At 41.2% G+C, this 27,929-nt stretch overlaps 1 protein-coding gene across 1 annotated transcript in view; it reads left to right on the top strand.

The window, feature by feature from the left end:
• LOC308165073 (uncharacterized protein) overlaps positions 1-27,929 on the top strand; it is a gene marked incomplete at both ends in the record, with an annotated part of 202,992 nt that overhangs the window by 42,473 nt on the left and 132,590 nt on the right. The window lies entirely within an intron of this gene.

The raw sequence follows: 27,929 nt of genomic DNA, 5'->3' as shown, positions 1-27,929 counted from the left end.
GACCCAGGTAACCTCAAGAGTTAACCAACTTTGAGAAAGAGTTCAGCAACTTGTGCTCTTGAATTTCAGTAATGAGGTTAGGTAAGCTGGGAGTTTATGCAGAAGGCAAGATCTACAGACCTTTAACAACGTCCAGGTAACGGTTTGATTAAGTATGCAATGATTAGTTTTAAAACAACCCTAATCATTGCATACCTAACCCAGAACAAGGGCACTATGGTCGATGGCATCCAAAGGTTTAAGTGTAGTGGCTGCTAGGGGTGCAACGGTTCTCGTTTTTTTTACGGACGGTACGGTTTGCGTTCCACGGCTCAATTCACTAGTGAACCGTGACGGTTTTCGTTTTTTTTTTAACCTTTATTTTACCAGGAAGTCACATTGAGATTAAAACCTCTTTTACAAGAGAGACCTGGCCAAGACAGGGTCAAAATAGTAGCTTAAAAAAACAGTTCAGATAACAAGACAGGACATAAGACAGTGGCAACAATACAATAGACAAACAATGGTAGGGGTATTTACAAGGTGATTAAAACATTGAGAAGTCTAACCAAAGCAGGTACAGCGAGCGGTGACCACATCCTTTAATCTACGCTTGAAGATACTTATGGAAATAAGGGCCTCTAATTTAAAAGTAGTCTGTAGGTCATTCCAAGACCAAGGGCCATAATAAGACAAGCTTGCCCTTCCAACATTGTTCATGATAAGTGGCACCTTGTATTTTGTATTGTAGCCATCTACGAGACCTGAGACCCGAGCCACTCGGTATTGGGATGAACTTCAGGCCCAGATAATTCTGTAAGAAGCCAGAGATGATTTTAAACACAAGTGTACCAGTGTTGGAGCCTTCTGACAGAAAGAGATGGCCATCCAACCAGACTATACAGTGTACAGTGATGGGTCCTGAAGGCACTATTGGTAGGGGTGTAACGGATCACGGATAATCCGTGATCCGTTCGGATCGCCCTCCACGGTTCGGAACGCATGTGTACCGCGGATCAATAGCAAAATCGTTTTTTTTTTTCTTTTTTTCTTTCCTAACAACAGGGGAGCCACCCCTCCTAAATTTCGTTGTTTGGTACCTGTACTGTAGCAATGACAATAAAGACCATTCATTCATTCAAATGTAACCGGTAGAAAAACAATCATGTGCGCTTTATTCTCACTCTCTGCATGCAGGGCTTGACGCTTACCTTTTCCCCAGGTAGCACTGTGCTACCATGTTGAAAAATTTAGTAGCACACCAAGAATTTCAGTAGCACAATGAAAATTGCGCAATTTTCGTCAACAACGACAACAAATTATCATAATCATAAAATATCAAAATGATCATAACCGGCTCTTGGCCGTAATAAAAATGGAGACTCACACAATGTAAAGGGGAAGTAAGAATATTAATTTCAGTTGGCCCACGGTTCGGTATGAACCTCGGTTTTTGGGTCACAGTTCGTTTTTTTTTTTTTTAAATGCTACTATTTATTTACAAACTGTTACTTTATTTTGCTTATACTTATGGAACTTTAACATTTAGACACATTCCAGAATATGACTGGTAAATTGTATAATATAAATATATATAAACAAAAAACACTTTCAAATGTAAAAAAAAATACATAAACACTTTCAAATGTGACTTGCTGTTGACTGGAACTACGGATCATAAGCTTTCAAATGATGTGTCATACATTGAAATCCGAAAAAAGATGAAGTTAGAGTCATTTGAATGTTGTTAGACGTCAGGCACATATAGGGTTAACCTCTTTGTAATGAAACCGGAAGCAAACGCTGCTAGCAGCTAGCATCTAACAAAACACAGCGCTACGAACTATGAGAGCTGTATCCCATATACCCATTATGCGCATTTTAAGCGCATATAGGACTCGCGTGAAGCATTTCTGCGACACGCGTTTCTGTTCACAGTTTTTATTCCCTCATCGCTTATACACATAAGTTTGACTGCGCATGACAGTTCAGCAGCCTTTTAGTCGCACTGGTGCGATTGAATGTATTTCCAAGTCGCACAGAAATATATTCACTCGCAAATGCGACCAAAACAGTCGCACTGTCGAGCCCTGGCATGTGTACTGAGTTGACAACAACATTCATTCACTCATCTCTGTCCCAATTATATCACGTCATATCACCCGCTAAGCAGCCTGGGTGATTGTGTAAAAAAAGTACTCTGTTACTTTGCAGCAGTGATGTTATATATATGTTGTTATATATATGTTGTTATATATAGATGTTATATATATATGTGATATATATATCAGTTTTGACATCTTGAATGTTGTTTTTTTGTTTCACACATTAAAAGTGGTGTTTTTACAGAATTCAAGGAAAATGTTGTTTTTATTTAAAAAAAATATGTTTTGTGTTGATCCGAAAAATGATCCGATCCGTGACTCAAAATCCGTGACACGATCCGATCCGTGAGTTAGGTGATCCGTTACACCCCTAACTATTGGTGATGTATCTTAGAACCGAATGATACAGGGGGTCTAGCTTGGATAAAGTGGACAGAGAAGCAAACCTATATACTGTATCACCATAATCCAATTGTGAAAGGAAAAGGGCGGAGACAAGACGTTTTCTGGAAGCCAAGGAAAAGCAAGATTTAAATCTATACAGGAAGCCCACTGTACGCTTAAGCTTTATGGCGAGAAGATCAATTTGGCCGCGTTCTTAAATTAGCTCTGATAGCGCCGGAACGTCCACGTGAATGCCTCGAACGCGGCCTTTGGTCAGAGGTCGAGTTGGTCTGGAACGCAGTTGTACATCTTTACTGCCTAATTGGCTGCCTAATATCCAATCACAGGGAAGAAACAAAAACACTGTTAGAGAAAAAAAAGGTGAAGATGGCGACCGGATTAGAACACATGGCGAACCCAGTTGAGAGGCAACAGTTTGAGGAAGCCCCGGATTCCTACAAGTCTGCAGTGTGGGGGGAATACGACAATAAGGGGGAAAAAACAGTGGACAGAAACATTACTGTCTGCAAGCTCTGCTTAAAGCGTGTGCCATATGCTAATGGATGCACCTCTAACATGAAACAGCATATTCGCCGCTACCACTCAACGATAACACTGACTGGGAGCAGGAAAGCCAGTCAGGTAGCGTCAGTGAGCAGACAGCAGTCTCGAAAGTGTTTATTTTTTTGGGGAAATTTGAAAGTCTTTTTTGTTTATATACAATTATATATACATTATATAAACATTATATACATTACATATACATGTGTATGTTAAAGTTCCATATAAGCAAATATAAAGTAAAGTACTGTTTGTAAATAAATAGTAGCATTTGTTTCTGAACCGAACCGTACCGAAAACCGTGACCCAAAATACCGAACCGTACCGAACCGTGGGCCAACTGAACCGTTGCACCCCTAGTGGCTGCTACATTTTTGTTGATGACATCACCATAATCAAGCACTGGCATGAAGGTTGATGGCACAGTTGATCTGATTTGTGCTGTTTAGGGAATGCCAAGATATGTTGCTTTAAAAGAAGCCCATCTTAACTCTTAGCTTTTTAACAAGCTCCTCTGTATGTTTCTAAACTTCAACTATTTGTCAAACCAAATGCCTGAAAGTACCATGTAAATCTGTACAAGCTATAGTACACAAATATAAACATAATATGAGCACACAGTCATCATACGCTGAACTCAATCCTACAGAACATTTGTGGGCAGAAGTGAAAAGGCTTGCGCGAGCAAGGAGGCCTACTAACCTGACTCAGTTACACCAGTTCTGTCAGGAGGAAAATTCCACCAACTTAATGCGAGAAGCTTTTGATTGCTACCAAAGGCAATGCCACCCAATACTAACTAAGTGTATATAAACTACTGATCCACTGGGAATATGATGAAAAAAATACAAGCTGAAATAATTTATTCTCTCGACTAATATTCTGACATTTCACATTCTTAAAATAGAGTAGTAATCCTATCTGACCTAAGACAGGAATTGTAAAAACTGTAAATGCAGGATACTTTATTATTACTTAATTATTTACAGATAACACAATATTCTTAATGCAAATAGTAAAAAGAACCTGACCAATAATCGATCCTTGATCCATCCTATGTTATGTCCAAAAAACCTGATTTAGGCTAACCTTAATCAGTTAAGAAACACTGCGTTCTGTCAGTTAAATAATATTCAATACAGCTACATGAACCTGATCCAGATAACCTCTGAATAAGTAGGTAATGGTATTAATAAATAAGGACCATCCCTAATACAAATTAACACCACAGAGCAATGTACAATAAATACATTATAATAGGAGTCAAGTTCATGAACTTACCATCCAACTTACCATGTGAACCCAGGGACTCTGTGGACTTGGCTTCAGACATGGTAGCTGGGCTGTGAGATGGATCAAAGGAAGAGCCACACATAGTGGAGATTTAATTACACAACCATTCAGATTACCAAACCCCTAACAAAGAATATGCACTACTATGAATTGTTATTGTAAAGCGTCTTTAGCAGTGGCTGGGCTGAGACCCAATTCTCTACACCCTCTGGCTCTGGTGGGTTTGAAAGGAATACACTGGTCTAAGCAATATGGTGGTGTCTCAAATGGTAATAGTAAATGGACTGACCTATTCCAAAGCGCTTTACAATGGCCTCTAATTCACCCATTCACACACCACTGGCGGCAAGCTACCATGAAACGCGCCAGCCCGCTCATTGGGAGCAATTTGGGGTTCAGTGACTTGCCCAAGAACAGTTTGACATGTGGTCTGTCAAAATACTTTTGAATGCATGCAGGATTCTGCCACAGTACAGGATAGTATACAGGATTGCTTTGCTGCATTGAGAATCTCCCTTCAAGAAGCATTTCCATGCAATGCCGTTATTGATCCAGCAGGGGGCGATTGTCAGTAGACAGCATATGCAAAGTAGTATTATAAAGAAATGAAGAAGAAGCCTTGACAAACGCTCTAGCCAAGGTTAAGATTATTATTATGGTGGGTATTGAGGTGATCAGTATAGGATATCTTGACAGTTATAATAGATCATTTAAACACTACAAATTGAAAAGTTAGGTTGACAGAGTTGGAGTTGTGCATACAGGCCTAACGTTAGTGTATATGTTACTTTACTTGTTTAAATTCTTCCACCTGCTGCTACTCATATAACTGTTGGGGAAGACTTTACTCTAACACCTTCAAATAATAACAATAAAAACTCTAAGAAACCGGAGCTGCTGATCACAAGAGGCCCTTTATTACAGACTGGGGCCTGAGCTAGTTCACGATGCAACTCTCTAGGCACTCAGAAATATCATCTCTTGTAGAATTCTCCTGGGGACCCCTCCCCAAATACTCATTTACATACCGTGCCCCCAACTCCCAGCTCAATATCCTGGGCCTGTTGCTGTGAAACCCTTTGATCAGTGATTAGGCTAACTCTTTCCCCCCATATAGGCCTATTCCAAGCCCTTCTCATGATAACTCTGGGCATCATTAATAGCCTACCTCCTGGCTGGCTGTCTCCCTGAATAACAAATGGTACCATTTATTGCTAAATTCCTTCTCTGAAATCATGAGGGTTAGGGAGAGAAAACCCACCATACAACAAGCTCTTCACACAAATCCAACTTTAAAACGCAGAGCCGTCTAACTCGTGTTTTTATGACTTTCAGTTTTGATACCTATTCAACTTCAATGATTACACAACAACACTCAACTCTTCAACAACCGACACTACCACTCTCAACCAGTCAACCAACCCTCCACCCGGTCCACTGAACTACCCCAGACTCCAATCTATCTATCATACTATCTATCTACCTACCTATCTATCTACCTACCTATCTATCTATCTATCATACTATCTATCTATCTATGGAACTATCTGACTCTGTCTAAGCTTCTATCTTTCCAACCTCATATCTATTAGGGATGCTCCGATCTGGATTTTTGGGGCCGATACCGATCACCGATTTTTTTCCTCAAGATCAACCGATACCGATACCGATTTTTTTTTAAATACATAACTGTAGGCCTACTGACTGGATAGCCTACATATTTTTTGCTTTTTAGACAAAAGTTTTGATCCATTAGGCACCAAGCAAACGCAGACCCATTTTTATGGCATAGTAAAAGTCTGGCCTATCACCCAGTTAGGGCCTGAAGCCCAAGTCAGTCGATATGGCTGTATAAAAGACATCATAAACGTGGCCTTCATGGTTTACATACTGTTACGTCCTCCTATGTTTTCTGTTCAGTTATCTGTCTTCCCCAGGGGGAAAAATAAATAAATAAATAAAATATCGGTTTTTGCGATCGGCCATTTTTGCCGATCACCGATCGAGTCATTTGGAGTGAAATCGGCCGATTTAAATCGGTGGCCGATAAATAGGAGCATCCCTAATATCTATCTAGCTATGTAACATACAATCGATCCATCCATCCATCTATCTATCTATCAAACTCTGACTCTGTCTAACCATCTAACCTTTCAACTAACCAGACTAACTAGAAATGCCATTCTGCAATATTTCATAGATAAATAAGGTCTAGATTGGAAACGAGGACATACTGTAACAGAAGTCAACAACTTTCAAAGCGACTCATCTATTCAGCCTTTGTAAATTCACCCTATTAAGTCTAGAATATCACTGTTATTTACTCTGATAGCCAGTCTATCCCATTTCGACCTCATTCAGAGCAGACATTGTGACTTTGCAACTGCAAACCAAGGCCTCACACGAGTTGCACAAAGGACAGACGAACACGTGTTTGTTGTTTGGTCTTTCTTGCGGAATGTTGATATGAAATCAAAATACTCATCAGAACATTATGTTTGATCCGTGGTGTATTCCGGTAGAAACGATCAAACAGATACAACATCTCTTCTGATTAGTATGTTCACCTCATTTAAACTTTCCGCAAGAAACAACCACCATTACGAGACGAACGAAGCAATGCAATGCAGGACTTGGCTACGAACACGTTTTACTTACATTTCTGCGTTTTCACCAATGTGGAGATACCGGCGCTGCTCCAAACGGCCCTGTCGGACGTCTAATCATCCAGAAATAAAATACAATTCCTACAAGCGAGCTACCTCGACGGACTCACATGAGAAGTAGAATGAAACATGTTATAAACACGTTGTCGTCTTTTGATGACGTCATCACTGGGTCTTTTCGTAGCTGTGTTCTGGAACTCCGCCCACTTAGCTCAGGTATATTTATTCAAAATAAAAGCGCCCGCGTTCAACTTGTTTAAGCATTTAGAAATACTACATTTGGATAAAGTAACCCAAATGATATGCTTCTACATCTTGAAATAAACATGTAAATAAAGATCCTACTCCATTACTCTATTATTTTTGCTTTGAAGGGTTTATCATTCTTCCAATATCCTAATTATTGTGATGAAAGACTGCTGCTTTGCATAGTGGACATAATGGATTGTAAAGAAATAATCTTCCAATGCTAAACATGATTGTAGTAATCATGTTAGAATATGTGTAAGAATACTTCGTATGACACCCCTCAAGTTTGAAACTCACTTGATTTATATTCTAGAAGTGTTTCTGAGTACTGTGTAATATGAATCAATTGAATATGAATCAGGTTAGTTTCAACCTTGAGGGGTGTGATACAAAGTATTCTTGACCATTTACTGTGTCCCAACAGTTAAAAGTGTCACCTCTAGATTGAATAGGGAACCCATAATGGACTGTACACAAAAACATTTCCAAGGCTAAACATGATTACTACCACTGTACTCAGCAACACTTCTAGAATATGGATCAAGTGAGTTTCAACCATGAGGCGTGACATACAGCTGTGTCTTGTCATGTAAATTCTACTAATTAATCAATAATAAAGATACACGTGAGTTGCTAGGCTCACAAGAACTTACCACTAAGGGTACACGATGTGATGAAACAAAGTCTCCTCCGTTTATTAAGAGCTCTTAGAGAAGCAAGATACAAAGCAAAGCTCTACCTCAGTTCTGAGGGGTTACTGAGGGGTAAAAATACTAATAATACAACAATAAGGAAGACAAGATATTATCACTTCTCATCAACACAAACACATTTCCATCAGTGGGGTGGAAGCTGTTCAATGTTTGAATGGATTTTATTTTAAAGATGTAAATACATTTCAGCTTTGTTGACACACTCGCTAGTCAACTAACACAGCTTGTTTTGTGAGCCAGCTAACAATGTAAAGCAGTGTTATAGTTAATAGTTATAGGTGCATGTAGGTCCGTTTACCTGCTGGAAATTTCTCCTTTTTATCCAACTGAGCTGATGTGCCATGCAGGGGTCATACAAGTCAATACCACACAGGAGTTCAACCAAATCAAATGGTGCATCAGTCAGACAGTCACCACAGGTCAGTGAGCTCATTACACCTCCTAGAATATGGATCAAGTGAGTTTCAACCATAAGAGCTCTTAGAGAAGCAAGAGAAAGGAACCACTTTACACCACTTTACACTTTATAAGTGTTCTGGGTCCTTTGTGTCAAAGATGAATGAGCGCACCTAGCAGACATCCTGTCTGTGATCAAATCGTCAAACCCCTGTTTTCCTTGTTATTACGTTTGAATGTATTAATAGTTGGGTGTATAGTCATGTTTGATCTTATTTTAATGTATGTTTTATGAGTAGTATGTTGTTGTCATTATTGTGTGATGTTTCTTTCCAGTATTTTGTTGTGCCTTTTTAATAACATTCCACAGAAACCCAGCCAAATGGTCAATGAGCTCATGACAATTGGTATGGAGCTCATTACAGTGGTTATTGGGATGTAAATAGTGTCACACCCCTGGCTGATGTCTCTGTGGAAAACACTGTTTATGAAATGAATACTTTTGTTGTGTAACTTGCCAGTGAGTGTCCCCAATAGATAAAAGGTATTTTGACATTCATGGTTGAAACCATACCCAGTGTTGGAATGGGATGAATTGGCAATCGAAGATTTGGGCTTCAACGTCCACTTCAGTCCAGCCTTCAACATGATGACTGAGGAGACATCCCCTGGTGTCCTGAACGTCACATTTCATAATAAAAAAGCTTCCAGATGGAAGTTTAGATAAACCAAAAATGTATGTGACACCAGCTGGTGAAATCATAAACCATTTGTAATTTTTCTACACAAGTATTTGAATGTTGATGCACCTCAAGAATGGGAATGGGACAGAATGGGAGAAAAGTGACTAATGAAACCGCAGCTACAAACGCTGCTAACAGCTAGCGGCTAACAGTGGTACATCGCTAGGAACGTCTAACTGCTTTTTTATAACATCACAACAAGCTGAGAGAACATGGACATGCTAAACACAGTGTGGTTTGGGGTTTCACCAGCAGGGGGCGTCACATGTTGCAGTGATGAACTGTCTGAACCCCACCAGCACCGGAAATAAACCAGCAGGAAACTTCAGTCCAGACTTGTCCTCAACGGCACATTTCATTTTAAAAAAGCTTCCAGATGGAAGTTTCGATAAAACCATCGTTAGAACGCAACAGGGAAGTCTCAACACATTAACACGTCCACATAGAGGAGATCTGGAGGAGCCACATAGAGGAGGTGTGGAGGAGCCACATAGAGGAGGTGTGGAGGGGCCACATAGAGGAGGTGTGGAGGGGCCACATAGAGGAGGTGTGGAGGAGCCACATAGAGGAGGTGTGGAGGAGCCACATAGAGGAGGTGTGGAGGGGCCACATAGAGGAGGTGTGGAGGGGCCATACCTGCCTGGCTGTAGCGCTGCATGAGGCCTGCCACCATCAGATCCAGCCCAGGTCCCTCCTGGGCAGACAGGACACTGATCATTTACATTGACACTTTTGGCATTTAGCAGACGCCTCATTCCAAAGCGACTTACAATTAATACGTTCGACTAAGCAAGTGAATCATCAATCCACCAGTCGTAGCAGGAAGAGTAATCTAGCTCAGGCCCGGGGGCCATTGGCAGTCTCAGTGATAGAAGGAACAAAAAGACAAAATACAGTTGTTGTTTTTTGTATAGACACTGGATAAACAGAGAAACAGTACAGGGGGGGCAGGAGAAGTCTTGGGGGACACAGTAAAGGGGAAAAGCGGGTGTCTCAGGAGAAACAGTGCTGGGGGTAGTAGAAGTCTCAGGAGGAGCAGTTAAGGTGTAACCTGAAGAGATGGGTCTGACATACAATAAACACAGAGGCCCTCATGAGAATAGACAACAGTGAAGAAGGCTTTGAAATGTTCTGCTTTGCTATTCATAATTTACATATATTTACCTTCTTAGTGGAGTCCATTTTCAAAACGGACCCATAGGTGGAGGTGATCCTCTCCTTGATGTGGTCCATCCTGTCTATCATATCTTTCCCATAGACAGTGAGCAGCCACTTGTGATTCTCCTTCATCTGCTTCACCAGGAGGGAGGAGCTGATCTCCTTCATCTACTTCACCAGGAGAGAGGAGCTGATCTCTTTAATCTACTTCACCAGAAGAGGACCCATAAGTCACATGCATACCTTTGTGACAAAAAGACACATGTTTTATAATCGGAATACATATATTGATATGAGTCTCATGGAATATCATGCTTGTCATCAAATTTCTATATTTCTCAGTGAATCAGCATTTCATATCATTCTCATGATGTCTTGTGCAATCAACTGTGATACAACACACTGCTCTGCTCAAAGGTCATTGTGACCTGGGAGTTGTGTGTTTTGATGATTGGATTAAACATGCGGAGGTGTGTCTTTTTTCTCAGTATGAGGTTATGAGATTTATGTATTCTCCTGAAGCTCGTTCCAGCAGCGGGGTGCCAGGACAGTCAAGAGCTGTGACCGGGTAGTGCGACTGCTGCATCATGTGTGTGTGTGTGTGTGTGGGTATACCCTGTCATTTATGACAAATACTATGCAATGCATTGTTCAATTTCTTATATTATCAGCATCAACGGCCCTCAGCATCAACGGCCAGCTGGTTGAGCAGGTACAATCCTTTAAGTACCTGGGGACAAAGATTGACACCACTAGGCCATTGTGGCGATATAACGGTTTGTAGCCTGCTGCTGATATCACCACAGTAGTAAATATTAATTTATTAAAATATGAACATATAACAATAACTGGGGCTAGTATGACCTATGCATTTAATCGGCCTGCAATATCTTGCCAAACAATTTCCCTCGCCTTGTTAATTGCGGCAGTATTGCACTATTTTACATCTTATTTTTGTTCTTCATAAAGATCAATAATTAGGAGTGCTGCGCAAAAAGTGCTGCGCAAAAAGAGTGCAGTATCTTCATTTCGACAGTTTGACTCTTCAGGGCTCTTTATGTCTGCGTGCACACGCCCATATCGAGGATTTCTAAGCCGGTGTTCTGTGAACACTCATGACACAAGCCTGATCCTCGTTCGAGGAATCACCTGAGGCTTGAATTCCAATCCCGAGTTGCCTGATGGCAGGATTTATTTTTAGCGCCGATATACTAATCAACGTTCGTGGAATAGGCCCCTGGTTGCTGAGGACTAGGCTGGTCTGTGTCCTCAGGTCCACCAGATACTCTGCCAGGCTGTCCACATGGTCCTTTCCTGGCATGCTGTGCTCATCCACTGCCCAAAAAATAATACCAATACCAGGATACCACCTTCAGGTTTTGTGTGGATATGCTCAGATCTGACTTCAGAATAACATTCTACACAACAAAGATATACAATCATCAATAATTAACTGAATACAAAATGAAGCAGAATTATAACCTGCAGGAAGTGACATGCCCACAATGAATATCTCCACAACCATAAGGGCCATTGTAATAATCTTGGTATCAGATGAAAGCTAACACCTGTGGGGTGTCAGAATCAAAATAGATGTTACTGTGTAGTAGCAAATAGAGCTAGGACTTTGCATGTAATCAGTATTCCAATGTAAGATTAGTACTTGTGCCAAGTTAGATGCTAGTAATGTGAGCCAGTGACACTTGAGAGGTTTTAGTATAGGTATGTTCAGACGGACCACCACATTGTACCATTTGGAGAACTTTTGGCACCACCAGTGCCATTTGACCTTTCTGATGTACCAGACTGTAAAACGAATTATATTTCACTGACAGATCACTATATGTATAAATTCCATGCAAATTCAACTGTTTTCTCACTTGTTTTGAAAAGTAAACCATTCACCTCTATACAGTTTCCCACTCAAAGAAAAGCATACAAAGAAAATGAAGTTTGACTCAGATTTATTGTCAAAGTGAGAATATACAAAATTACAATGAAAGCAAACTTTGAAATATGAAACAGAAAATATAATCAAACATGCAATGAAAACAAACCTTGAAATTGCAGAAATAACAGGTAAAAACAACTTAGAAGTATGTACAATGTCTGCCACTCAGTCATTTGCACCTGCATTTGCACTAACGCTCCTCAAAACAGTTCCTATAGTGCACCATACCACTCTTCAAAACAGCTCCTTTTTAATGTGAGGCACAGAGGGACCTGGCCCTTCCTGCAGTATACAGGTGTCTTGACCCTGTCTTTGCCAGCGTCCTTGCACCTCTTGCAGTACCTCATCTCAGTACCATCCGAAGAATATACAGAATTACAATATGCATCCCAAAATGTTTATCCATAGACTCAAGAATCAAGCTTAATTTAAATGTAATTTTAGAAAGACAGGCATTACACAATACTATTTCAACCAAAAAACATATATTGGATAGGCAATATGAAATAATATGAATAATGAAAGAAAACTTTGAAATATGAAACAGAAAATATAATCAAAAATACAATAAAACCAAACCTTGAAATTGCAGAAATAATAGGTAAAAACAAATCAGAAGTATATACAATATACAAATATATATATGCTTTGAGTTGCATTTCATGTACGAAAGGCGCTATATAAATAAAGCTTTACTTACTTACTTACAATGTCTGCCACTCAGTTATTTGCACCTGCAATTGCACTTTCTTCACCACAAGAATGTTTCCTAGATAGGATTTCACTATGAGGACAATAGTGAAATAAGATTCATTTTTATCTAATCATGAAAATAGGTTGAACCATCCCGTTAAAAACCATGATATCTGTGACCACTAAACAGTCTGATACTCCAACCCTACTCCCACACTTAACTCCTAACACTGAGGACCATGTGTTGGTTATTACCAGTGTTGGGCACGTTACTTTAAAAAAGTAATTAGTTATAGTTACTAGTTACTTATCCCAAAAAGTAACTGAGTTAGTAACTGAATTACTTCATTATAAAAGTAACTAGTTACTAGGGAAAGTAACTATTGCGTTACTTTTTACCACGGTGCAGTGGGCTAGCCGTGGTGTCAGTCAAATCTTGTTTTGATTGCCTGAAATGATACATAATGCAAAGAGCATATTATACTGACTGTCTTACACACACACACACACACACACACACACAAACAAACAAACACACACACACACACACACACACACACACACTAATAGCATTACACATTAACCATATTTAAAAACTTTTCATAATGTATGGATGCATTTAATGTATTTAAAGATAAATACTAGTTCTTACCTTGACAACTGCCTCTGGGAGGTCAACAAGGATTTGCAGGCCACTCTTCAGTTCCAGGGTCTTGAACATCAGTGTCTCGAGCGTGGGTAGGAGTGTGCCATGGAAACAGTGGTCTTCTCCCTGAAGAATGTCTAAGGCCACTGTTAGTGGCTTCATTACACTACAGTACTCCCTGATGAACTGATGCTCTCGTTCAGTGATGGCTTTCAACCCGAACTTGGAGGAGATGGTGTTCAGCTCGACTATAAGGATCTCACAGATTCGAACAAGGGCATCATAGAACGAGTTCCATCTTGTAGTAGTGCAAGGGACTAGCAGCTTCCTTGCGATGACATCATCCACGGTCTCTGCGGCCACCGTTGAACGGCTAGCCTTGTTCCATAAGCCTGTGCATTTTGTCGTAGCACTTCTGTATATTGCTTTTGCTTCTGGTCTTGACAGTAGCCACTTGTCAACATCAGTACATGAAACCAGGTTTAATGTGTGCGATGCACATCTCTGATGTGGCGGCAAAGTAATCACAGCATCATCACCAACACTGTTTTGCAAGACATCATTAATGTTCATAAAAGTCACCTCATCCTCATCCTCCCCAGAGTCATCCTCCTTGGCTGGCTGGTACATTTTGAAGGCCTTGACGAAATTAGAGCCATTATCCGTGACAGTTGATGTTATTTTGTGGGATATGCCATAGGATGAGTGAATGTAGTCAAGTTCAGTTGCAATACTGTCGTGAGTATGACGGCCCTTGAATCGTCTGCATGCCAGGGCTGCTTTCCTTCGTTCCATGCTATGTGGATGAATCCAATGCGCGGTCACGCCAAGATAGCTTTTATTATGTGCAGTCCAAATGCTGCAGTTGTAGAGACATATTCTAACTCTTCAAATTTATTTTGGAGCTCGGCATTCATTTTGGCGTACTCGGCGTCTATATATTTAGAAAACGTCTTTCTGCATGGCGGACCGGCCCCTCCTCTCGCCGGTATTTTGGCAATTAGGGCTCTGAAGGAGTCAGAATCAACTGTTGATAACGGAAGCATGTTATCAACAACATACCTGCCTATCATTCCGTTCAGTTCAGTCTGTGTCACAAGTTTTTGTGGAGCTGACGCAGAAAAATCCAGCTTTAGCTGCTTGGACGGCGTGGCTCCGTGTCCTTCTTTGTTAGCGGAGCTCACGTTTGCCACACCTGGCCTGCTATCATCATCAACGGTTTTAGCCACTAGTTTTGTAGAAGCGTGTACCGTTGAGAGATGCTTCATCAGGTTAGAGTTGCTTACAACGGACGTGGACAAACGTTTAGCTCCGGGACATAAAGTACACATCACATGTACGTTTTTACATTTTACCTCAATGAAGTTGAAATAGTGCCTGTATTTCCACCGTGAAAACGCCACGTTCACCTCAGAACACTCGGGACTCGCCATTGCTCTCTGATAGTTTGAGTGTGTGTGTGGTGCTGTGCGCGCGTGTGGTTTGTGTGTAGAAACATCCGCACAACACTGAACTATGGTTGGCTCTACCATACCCAATCATGATCACTTAAGCGGTTGTCTCGCCCCTCCCCTCCCCAGCAATCAAAAACACTGTTGCAGCTGTGACTGAGGTCGGATGACAATGAGAAGCTTCAGTAAAGTAACTAGTAACGCGCCGCATTGAATTACCGGTAACGGTAACGGCGTTATAGCGATGGAAATAGTAATCATTTAAATTACCCGTTACTGAAAAAAGTAACGTCGTTAGTAACGCCGTTTATTCTAACGCCGTTATTCACATCACTGGTTATTACAATATTTCTAATGAGGTCAAATACAGAATCCATTAGAGGACACAACCTTCCTGTTCTGTGAACAAAGACCACAAGTTACTATAAATACATGGATGAATCTATCTTCGTTTTTACTATAATAATAATAATAATAATATATGCAAACACTTTCATCCAAATCAACTTACATTGCAGTGAGTGCATACATGTTTCAGTATATATGGTCCCAGCAGGGATATATGGTACTACACAAGGGGCAATGGAACTCTGTCAGTGTCCGTACCATGATGCTCTCAGGTTGCAGGACTTACTGAAACTGTTCCGACTCTAGGAGCAGTGGTACTCTCTCCTGTGTGTATTCTCTGATGTACCTTTAGGGGATGTTTGTAACTCTCCTCACACTCCCCACAAATGTTATGGCTTCTCTCCTATGTGTGTTCTCTGATGTTTCTTTAGGTTTCCTGCGTCAGTAAAACTCTTCCCACACTGGGAGCACTGGTATGGCTTCTCTCCTGTGTGTATTCTCTCATGGGTCTTTAGGTTATTTGGAGTAGTAAAACTCTTCCCACACTGGGAGCAGTGGTACGGTCTCTCTCCTGTGTGAATTCTCTGATGCTTCTTTAGGTTTCCTGCATCAGTAAAACTCTTCCCACACTGGGAGCAGTGGTACGGTCTCTCTCCTGTGTGTATTCTCTGATGAGTCTTTAGGTTATTTGGAGTAGTAAAACTCTTCCCACACTGGGAGCAGTGGTATGGCCTCTCTCCTGTGTGTATTCTCTGATGTGTCTTTAGGTCTCCTAGTTGAGAGAAACTCTTCCCACACTGGGAGCAGTGGTATGGCTTCTCTCCTGTGTGTATTCTCTCATGGGTCTTTAGGTTTCCTAGTTGAGAGAAACTCTTGCCACACTGGGAGCAGTGGTATGGCGTGCTTCCTGTGTGGATACTCTCATGGGTCTTTAGCGCTCCTGTATGCCTGAAACTCTCCCCACACAGAGAGCAGTGGTATGGCTTCTCTCCTGTGTGTATTCTCTGATGGGTCTTTAGCGCTCCTGCATCAGTAAATCTCTTCCCACACTGGGAGCAGTCGTATGGCCTCTCTCCTGTGTGTATCCTCTGATGTTTCTTTAGGTCTCCTAGTTGAGAGAAACTCTGCCCACACTGGGAGCAGTGGTATGGCTTCTCTCCTGTGTGTATTCTCTGATGGGTCTGTAGCGATCCTGCCTGAGTAAATCTCTTCCCACACTGGGAGCAGTTGTATGGCTTCTCTCCTGTGTGTATTCTCTGATGGGTCTGTAGCGATCCTGCCTGAGTAAATCTCTTCCCACACTGGGAGCAGTTGTATGGCCTCTCTCCTGTGTGTATCCTCTGATGTGTCTTTAGGCCTCCTAGTTGACTGAAACTCTTCCCACACTCGGTGCAGTTGTGTGTCTTCTCTCCTGTGTGTTTCCTCTGATGTTTCTTTAGGGTGTTAGGGGAAGCTAAACTCTTCCCACACTGACGGTCAGGGTAAATATCTTCTCCTCTGTGAGCCTGTGGTTGTTTGTGGTTTCCTGACATGGTGGAGCTGGACTCACTGTCTGAGCCTGGGTTGGAGCTCTCTCCTGTAAGAGTAGGAACATATACAGGATTAGAAACATTTCATTCAACCTTCATTTATACAGGGGAAAACACTCTGAGAACTCTTTTGCAGTTGCCCCCTGTCCACAATATATATACCATTACAAAACAAAACATAAGAAACACAGTTCAATACAGACATCAAGACATCACTTAAAACCACAATATATGAAGAGAAACAATCACCAAAGAGGTCCTCTATCAACACCCTAAATTGCTTGTGCGACACCAGAACAACCAACTGGAATGTTTCTGTAGATTTTCCCTGCAGTGAGGTGCTCTAAAAGTGGATTTACCCAGTTTGGTGGAGACCCAGGTAACCTCAAGAGTTAACCAACTTTGAGAAAGAGTTCAGCAACTTGTGCTCTTGAATTTCAGTAATGAGGTTAGGTAAGCTGGGAGTTTATGCAGAAGGCAAGATCTACAGACCTTTAACAACGTCCAGGTAACGGTTTGATTAAGTATGCAATGATTAGTTTTAAAACAACCCTAATCATTGCATACCTAACCCAGAACAAGGGCACTATGGTCAATGGCATCCAAAGGTTTAAGTGTAGTGGCTGCTAGGGGTGCAACGGTTCTCGCTTTTTTTACGGACGGTACGGTTTGCGTTCCACGGCTCAATTCACTAGTGAACCGTGACGGTTTTCGTTTTTTTTTTAACCTTTATTTTACCAGGAAGTCACATTGAGATTAAAACCTCTTTTACAAGAGAGACCTGGCCAAGACAGGGTCAAAATAGTAGCTTAAAAAAACAGTTCAGATAACAAGACAGGACATAAGACAGTGGCAACAATACAATAGACAAACAATGGTAGGGGTATTTACAAGGTGATTAAAACATTGAGAAGTCTAACCAAAGCAGGTACAGCGAGCGGTGACCACATCCTTTAATCTACGCTTGAAGATACTTATGGAAATAAGGGCCTCTAATTTAAAAGTAGTCTGTAGGTCATTCCAAGACCAAGGGCCATAATAAGACAAGCTTGCCCTTCCAACATTGTTCATGATAAGTGGCACCTTGTATTTTGTATTGTAGCCATCTACGAGACCTGAGACCCGAGCCACTCGGTATTGGGATGAACTTCAGGCCCAGATAATTCTGTAAGAAGCCAGAGATGATTTTAAACACAAGTGTACCAGTGTTGGAGCCTTCTGACAGAAAGAGATGGCCATCCAACCAGACTATACAGTGTACAGTGATGGGTCCTGAAGGCACTATTGGTGATGTATCTTAGAACCGAATGATACAGGGGGTCTAGCTTGGATAAAGTGGACAGAGAAGCAAACCTATATACTGTATCACCATAATCCAATTGTGAAAGGAAAAGGGCGGAGACAAGACGTTTTCTGGAAGCCAAGGAAAAGCAAGATTTAAATCTATACAGGAAGCCCACTGTACGCTTAAGCTTTATGGCGAGAAGATCAATTTGGCCGCGTTCTTAAATTAGCTCTGAGAGCGCCGGAACGTCCACGTGAATGCCTCGAACGCGGCCTTTGGTCAGAGGTCGAGTTGGTCTGGAACCCAGTTGTACATCTTTACTGCCTAATTGGCTGCCTAATATCCAATCACAGGGAAGAAACAAAAACACTGTTAGAGAAAAAAAAGGTGAAGATGGCGACCGGATTAGAACACATGGCGAACCCAGTTGAGAGGCAACAGTTTGAGGAAGCCCCGGATTCCTACAAGTCTGCGGTGTGGGGGGAATACGACAATAAAGGGGAAAAAACAGTGGACAGAAACATTACTGTCTGCAAGCTCTGCTTAAAGCGTGTGCCATATGCTAATGGATGCACCTCTAACATGAAACAGCATATTCGCCGCTACCACTCAACGATAACACTGACTGGGAGCAGGAAAGCCAGTCAGGTAGCGTCAGTGAGCAGACAGCAGTCTCGAAAGTGTTTATTTTGGGGGGGAAATTTGAAAGTCTTTTTTGTTTATATACAATTATATATACATTATATAAACATTATATACATTACATATACATGTGTATGTTAAAGTTCCATATGTATAAGCAAATATAAAGTAAAGTACTGTTTGTAAATAAATAGTAGCATTTGTTTCTGAACCGAACCGTACCGAAAACCGTGACCCAAAATACCGAACCGTACCGAACCGTGGGCTAACTGAACCGTTGCACCCCTAGTGGCTGCTACATTTTTGTTGATGACATCACCATAATCAAGCACTGGCATGAAGGTTGATGGCACAGTTGATCTGATTTGTGCTGTTTAGGGAATGCCAAGATATGTTGCTTTAAAAGAAGCCCATCTTAACTCTTAGCTTTTTAACAAGCTCCTCTGTATGTTTCTAAACTTCAACTATTTGTCAAACCAAATGCCTGAAGGTACCATGTAAATCTGTACAAGCTATAGTACACAAATATAAACATAATATGAGCACACAGTCATCATACGCTGAACTCAATCCTACAGAACATTTGTGGACAGAAGTGAAAAGGCTTGCGCGAGCAAGGAGGCCTACTAACCTGACTCAGTTACACCAGTTCTGTCAGGAGGAAAATTCCACCAACTTAATGCGAGAAGCTTTTGATTGCTACCAAAGGCAATGCCACCCAATACTAACTAAGTGTATATAAACTACTGATCCACTGGGAATATGATGAAAAAAATACAAGCTAAAATAATTTATTCTCTCGACTAATATTCTGACATTTCACATTCTTAAAATAGAGTAGTAATCCTATCTGACCTAAGACAGGAATTGTAAAAACTGTAAATGCAGGATACTTTATTATTACTTAATTATTTACAGATAACACAATATTCTTAATGCAAATAGTAAAAAGAACCTGACCAATAATCGATCCTTGATCCATCCTATGTTATGTCCAAAAAACCTGATTTAGGCTAACCTTAATCAGTTAAGAAACACTGCGTTCTGTCAGTTAAATAATATTCAATACAGCTACATGAACCTGATCCAGATAACCTCTGAATAAGTAGGTAATGGTATTAATAAATAAGGACCATCCCTAATACAAATTAACACCACAGAGCAATGTACAATAAATACATTATAATAGGAGTCAAGTTCATGAACTTACCATCCAACTTACCATGTGAACCCAGGGACTCTGTGGACTTGGCTTCAGAGATGGTAGCTGGGCTGTGAGATGGATCAAAGGAAGAGCCACACATAGTGGAGATTTAATTACACAACCATTCAGATTACCAAACCCCTAACAAAGAATATGCACTACTATGAATTGTTATTGTAAAGCGTCTTTAGCAGTGGCTGGGCTGAGACCCAATTCTCTACCCCCTCTGGCTCTGGTGGGTTTGAAAGGAATACACTGGTCTAAGCAATATGGTGGTGTCTCAAATGGTAATAGTAAATGGACTGACCTATTCCAAAGCGCTTTACAATGGCCTCTAATTCACCCATTCACACACCACTGGCGGCAAGCTACCATGAAAGGCGCCAGCCCGCTCATTGGGAGCAATTTGGGGTTCAGTGACTTGCCCAAGAACAGTTTGACATGTGGTCTGTCAAAATACTTTTGAATGCATGCAGGATTCTGCCACAGTACAGGATAGTATACAGGATTGCTTTGCTGCATTGAGAATCTCCCTTCAAGAAGCATTTCCATGCAATGCCGTTATTGATCCAGCAGGGGGCGATTGTCAGTAGACAGCATATGCAAAGTAGTATTATAAAGAAATGAAGAAGAAGCCTTGACAAACGCTCTAGCCAAGGTTAAGATTATTATTATGGTGGGTATTGAGGTGATCAGTATAGGATATCTTGACAGTTATAATAGATCATTTAAACACTACAAATTGAAAAGTTAGGTTGACAGAGTTGGAGTTGTGCATACAGGCCTAACGTTAGTGTATATGTTACTTTACTTGTTTAAATTCTTCCACCTGCTGCTACTCATATAACTGTTGGGGAAGACTTTACTCTAACACCTTCAAATAATAACAATAAAAACTCTCTAAGAAACCGGAGCTGCTGATCACAAGAGGCCCTTTATTACAGACTGGGGCCTGAGCTAGTTCACGATGCAACTCTCTAGGCACTCAGAAATATAATCTCTTGTAGAATTCTCCTGGGGACCCCTCCCCAAATACTCATTTACATACCGTGCCCCCAACTTCCAGCTCAATATCCTGGGCCTGTTGCTGTGAAACCCTTTGATCAGTGATTAGGCTAACTCTTTCCCCCCATATAGGCCTATTCCAAGCCCTTCTCATGATAACTCTGGGCATCATTAATAGCCTACCTCCTGGCTGGCTGTCTCCCTGAATAACAAATGGTACCATTTATTGCTAAATTCCTTCTCTGAAATCATGAGGGTTAGGGAGAGAAAACCCACCATACAACAAGCTCTTCACACAAATCCAACTTTAAAACGCAGAGCCGTCTAACTCGTGTTTTTATGACTATCAGTTTTGATACCTATTCAACTTCAATGATTACACAACAACACTCAACTCTTCAACAACCGACACTACCACTCTCAACCAGTCAACCAACCCTCCACCCGGTCCACTGAACTACCCCAGGCTCCTATCTATCTATCATACTATCTATCTACCTATCTATCTATCTATCTATGGAACTATCTGACTCTGTCTAACCTTCTATCTTTCCAACCTCATATCTATCTATCTAGCTATGTAATATACAATCGATCCATCCATCCATCTATCTATCTATCAAACTCTGACTCTGTCTAACCATCTAACCTTTCAACTAACCAGACTAACTAGAAATGCCATTCTGCAATATTTCATAGATAAATAAGGTCTAGATTGGAAACGAGGACATACTGTAACAGAAGTCAACAACTTTCAAAGCGACTCATCTATTCAGCCTTTGTAAATTCACCCTATTAAGTCTAGAATATCACTGTTATTTACTCTGATATCCAGTCTATCCCATTTCGACCTCATTCAGAGCAGACATTGTGACTTTGCAACTGCAAACCAAGGCCTCACACGAGTTGCACAAAGGACAGACGAACACGTGTTTGTTGTTTGGTCTTTCTTGCGGAATGTTGATATGAAATCAAAATACTCATCAGAACATTATGTTTGATCCGTGGTGTATTCCGGTAGAAACGATCAAACAGATACAACATCTCTTCTGATTAGTATGTTCACCTCATTTAAACTTTCCGCAAGAAACAACCACCATTACGAGACGAATGAAGCAATGCAATGCAGGACTTGGCTACGAACACGTTTTACTTACATTTCTGCGTTTTCACCAATGTGGAGATACCGGCGCTGCTCCAAACGGCCCTGTCGGACGTCTAATCACCCAGAAATAAAATACAATTCTTACAAGCGAGCTACCTCGACGGACTCACATGAGAAGTAGAATGAAACATGTTATAAACACGTTGTCGTCTTTTGATGACGTCATCACTGGGTCTTTTCGTAGCTGTGTTCTGGAACTCCGCCCACTTAGCTCAGGTATATTTATTCAAAATAAAAGCGCCCGCGTTCAACTTGTTTAAGCATTTAGAAATACTACATTTGGATAAAGTAACCCAAATGATATGCTTCTACATCTTGAAATAAACATGTAAATAAAGATCCTACTCCATTACTCTATTATTTTTGCTTTGAAGGGTTTATCATTCTTCCAATATCCTAATTATTGTGATGAAAGACTGCTGCTTTGCATAGTGGACATAATGGATTGTAAAGAAATAATCTTCCAATGCTAAACATGATTGTAGTAATCATGTTAGAATATGTGTAAGAATACTTCGTATGACACCCCTCAAGTTTGAAACTCACTTGATTTATATTCTAGAAGTGTTTCTGAGTACTGTGTAATATGAATCAATTGAATATGAATCAGGTTAGTTTCAACCTTGAGGGGTGTGATACAAAGTATTCTTGACCATTTACTGTGTCCCAACAGTTAAAAGTGTCACCTCTAGATTGAATAGGGAACCCATAATGGACTGTACACAAAAACATTTCCAAGGCTAAACATGATTACTACCACTGTACTCAGCAACACTTCTAGAATATGGATCAAGTGAGTTTCAACCATGAGGGGAGACATACAGCTGTGTCTTGTCATGTAAATTCTACTAATTAATAAATAATAAAGATACACGTGAGTTGCTAGGCTCACAAGAACTTACCACTAAGGGTACACGATGTGATGAAACAAAGTCTCCTCCGTTTATTAAGAGCTCTTAGAGAAGCAAGATACAAAGCAAAGCTCTACCTCAGTTCTGAGGGGTTACTGAGGGGTAAAAATACTAATAATACAACAATAAGGAAGACAAGATATTATCACTTCTCATCAACACAAACACATTTCCATCAGTGGGGTGGAAGCTGTTCAATGTTTGAATGGATTTTATTTTAAAGATGTAAATACATTTCAGCTTTGTTGACACACTCGCTAGTCAACTAACACAGCTTGTTTTGTGAGCCAGCTAACAATGTAAAGCAGTGTTATAGTTAATAGTTATAGGTGCATGTAGGTCCGTTTACCTGCTGGAAATTTCTCCTTTTTATCCAACTGAGCTGATGTGCCATGCAGGGGTCATACAAGTCAATACCACACAGGAGTTCAACCAAATCAAATGGTGCATCAGTCAGACAGTCACCACAGGTCAGTGAGCTCATTACACCTCCTAGAATATGGATCAAGTGAGTTTCAACCATAAGAGCTCTTAGAGAAGCAAGAGAAAGGAACCACTTTACACCACTTTACACTTTACAAGTGTTCTGGGTCCTTTGTGTCAAAGATGAATGAGCGCACCTAGCAGACATCCTGTCTGTGATCAAATCGTCAAACCCCTTTTTTCCTTGTTATTACGTTTGAATGTATTAATAGTTGGGTGTATAGTCATGTTTGATCTTATTTTAATGTATGTTTTATGAGTAGTATGTTGTTGTCATTATTGTGTGATGTTTCTTTCCAGTATTTTGTTGTGCCTTTTTAATAACATTCCACAGAAACCCAGCCAAATGGTCAATGAGCTCATGACAATTGGTATGGAGCTCATTACAGTGGTTATTGGGATGTAAATAGTGTCACACCCCTGGCTGATGTCTCTGTGGAAAACACTGTTTATGAAATGAATACTTTTGTTGTGTAACTTGCCAGTGAGTGTCCCCAATAGATAAAAGGTATTTTGACATTCATGGTTGAAACCATACCCAGTGTTGGAATGGGATGAATTGGCAATCGAAGATTTGGGCTTCAACGTCCACTTCAGTCCAGCCTTCAACATGATGACTGAGGAGACATCCCCTGGTGTCCTGAACGTCACATTTCATAATAAAAAGCTTCCAGATGGAAGTTTAGATGAACCAAAAATGTATGTGACACCAGCTGGTGAAATCATAAACCATTTGTAATTTTTCTACACAAGTATTTGAATGTTGATGCACCTCAAGAATGGGAATGGGACAGAATGGGAGAAAAGTGACTAATGAAACCGCAGCTACAAACGCTGCTAACAGCTAGCGGCTAACAGTGGTACATCGCTAGGAACGTCTAACTGCTTTTTTATAACATCACAACAAGCTGAGAGAACATGGACATGCTAAACACAGTGTGGTTTGGGGTTTCACCAGCAGGGGGCGTCACATGTTGCAGTGATGAACTGTCTGAACCCCACCAGCACCGGAAATAAACCAGCAGGAAACTTCAGTCCAGACGTGTCCTCAACGGCACATTTCATTTAAAAAAAGCTTCCAGATGGAAGTTTCGATAAAACCATCGTTAGAACGCCACAGGGAAGTCTCAACACATTAACACGTCCACATAGAGGAGATCTGGAGGAGCCACATAGAGGAGGTGTGGAGGGGCCACATAGAGGAGGTGTGGAGGAGCCACATAGAGGAGGTGTGGAGGAGCCACATAGAGGAGGTGTGGAGGAGCCACATAGAGGAGGTGTGGAGGAGCCACATAGAGGAGGTGTGGAGGAGCCACATAGAGGAGGTGTGGAGGAGCCACATAGAGGAGGTGTGGAGGAGCCACATAGAGGAGGTGTGGAGGAGCCACATAGAGGAGGTGTGGAGGGGCCACATAGAGGAGGTGTGGAGGAGCCACACCTGCCTGGCTGTAGCGCTGCATGAGGCCTGCCACCATCAGATCCAGACCAGGTCCCTCCTGGGCAGACAGGACACTGATCATTTACATTGACACTTTTGGCATTTAGCAGACGCCTCATTCCAAAGCGACTTACAATTAATACGTTCGACTAAGCAAGTGAATCATCAATCCACCAGTCGTAGCAGGAAGAGTAATCTAGCTCAGGCCCGGGGGCCATGGGCAGTCTCAGTGATAGAAGGAACAAAAAGACAAAATACAGTTGTTGTTGTTGTTGTTGTTGTTGTTTTTTGTATAGACACTGGATAAACAGAGAAACAGTACAGGGGGGCAGTAGAAGTCTTGGGGGACACAGTAAATGGGAAAAGCGGGTGTCTCAGGAGAAACAGTGCTGGGGGTAGTAGATGTCTCAGGAGGAGCAGTTAAGGTGTAACCTGAAGAGATGGGTCTTCAGTCTCTGATGGAAGATGGGTAGTGACTCTGCAGTTCTGACAGGACTTGTCCCTCCCCCATCAGAACCTCATTACTCACAGAGGACATCCACAGTGCGGTCCCCTTAGCTGTTCCAGCCAGCTTCCTGGTGATCTGAAATGACACACAATAAACACAGAGGCCCTCATGAGACTACACATCAGTAGTGAAGAAGGCTTTGAAATGTTCTGCTTTGCTATTGATAATTGACATAACATAAATGCTCACATTTGTAATATTTACTTTCTTAGTGGAGTCCATTTTCAAAACGGACCCATAGGTGGAGGTGATCCTCTCCTTGATGTGGTCCACCCTGTCTATCATATCTTTCCCATAGACAGTGAGCAGCCACTTGTGATTCTCCTTCATCTGCTTCACCAGGAGGGAGGAGCTGATCTCCTTCATCTACTTCACCAGGAGAGAGGAGCTGATCTCTTTAATCTACTTCACCAGAAGAGGACCCATACGTCACATGCATACCTTTGTGACAAAAAGACACATGTTTTATAATCGGAATACATATATTGATATGAGTCTCATGGAATATCATGCTTGTCATCAAATTTCTATATTTCTCAGTGAATCAGCATTTCATATCATTCTCATGATGTCTTGTGCAATCAACTGTGATACAACACACTGCTCTGCTCAAAGGTCATTGTGACCTGGGAGTTGTGTGTTTTGATGATTGGATTAAACATGCGGAGGTGTGTCTTTTTTCTCAGTATGAGGTTATGAGATTTATGTATTCTCCTGAAGCTCGTTCCAGCAGCGGGGTGCCAGGACAGTCAAGAGCTGTGACCGGGTAGTGCGACTGCTGCATCATGTGTGTGTGTGTGTGTGTGTGTGTGGGTATACCCTGTCATTTATGACAAATACTATGCAATGCATTGTTCAATTTCTTATATTATCAGCATCAACGGCCCTCAGCATCAACGGCCAGCTGGTTGAGCAGGTACAATCCTTTAAGTACCTGGGGACAAAGATTGACACCACTAGGCCATTGTGGCGATATAACGGTTTGTAGCCTGCTGCTGATATCACCACAGTAGTAAATATTAATTTATTAAAATATGAACATATAACAATAACTGGGGCTAGTATGACCTATGCATTTAATCGGCCTGCAATATCTTGCCAAACAATTTCCCTCGCCTTGTTAATTGCGGCAGTATTGCACTATTTTACATCTTATTTTTGTTCTTCATAAAGATCAATAATTAGGAGTGCTGCGCAAAAAGTGCTGCGCAAAAAGAGTGCAGTATCTTCATTTCGAAAGTTTGACTCTTCAGGGCTCTTTATGTCTGCGTGCACACGCCCATATCGAAGATTTCTAAGCCGGTGTTCTGTGAACACTCATGACACAAGCCTGATCCTCGTTCGAGGAATCACCTGAGGCTTGAATTCCAATCCCGAGTTGCCTGATCGCAGGATTTATTTTTAGCGCCGATATACTAATCAACGTTCGTGGAATAGCCCCCTGGTTGCTGAGGACTAGGCTGGTGTGTCCTCAGGTCCACCAGATACTCTGCCAGGCTGTCCACATGGTCCTTTCCTGGCATGCTGTGCTCATCCACTGCCCAAAAATAATACCAATACCAGGATACCACCTTCAGGTTTTGTGTGGATATGCTCAGATCTGACTTCAGATTCAGAATAACATTCTACACATAACAAAGATATACAATCATCAATAATTGAAGCAGAATTATAACCGGCAGGAAGTGACATGACCACAATGAATATCTCCACAACCATAAGGGCCATTGTAATAATCTTGGTATCAGATGAAAGCTAACACCTGTGGGGTGTCAGAATCAAAATAGATGTTACTGTGTAGTAGCAAATAGAGCTAGGACTTTGCATGTAATCAGTATTCCAATGTAAGATTAGTACTTGTGCCAAGTTAGATGCTAGTAATGTGAGCCAGTGACACTTTGGAGAGGTTTTAGTATAGGTATGTTCAGACGGACCACCACATTGTGCCATTTGGAGAACTTTTGGCACCACCAGTGCCATTTGACCTTTCTCATGTACCAGACTGTAAAACGAATTATATTTCACTGACAGATCACTATATGTATAAATTCCATGCAAATTCAACTGTTCTCACTTGTTTTGAAAAGTAAACCATTCACCTCTATACATTTTCCCACTCAAAGAAAAGCATACAAAGAAAATGAAGTTTGACTCAGATTTATTGTCAAAGTGAGAATATACAAAATTACAACTTTGAAATATGAAACAGAAAATATAATCAAACATGCAATGAAAACAAACCTTGAAATTGCAGAAATAACAGGTAAAAACAACTTAGAAGTATGTACAATGTCTGCCACTCAGTCATTTGCACCTGCATTTGCACTAACGCTCCTCAAAACAGTTCCTATAGTGCACCATGCCACTCTTCAAAACAGCTCCTTTTTAATGTGAGGCACAGAGGGACCTGGCCCTTCCTGCAG

The sequence above is a fragment of the Nansenia antarctica genome, assembly GCF_963989245.1.
Source record: "Nansenia antarctica genome assembly, chromosome: 9".
NCBI lineage: Eukaryota > Metazoa > Chordata > Actinopteri > Argentiniformes > Microstomatidae > Nansenia > Nansenia antarctica.
This window is presented reverse-complemented; position numbering and strand designations above follow the sequence as displayed.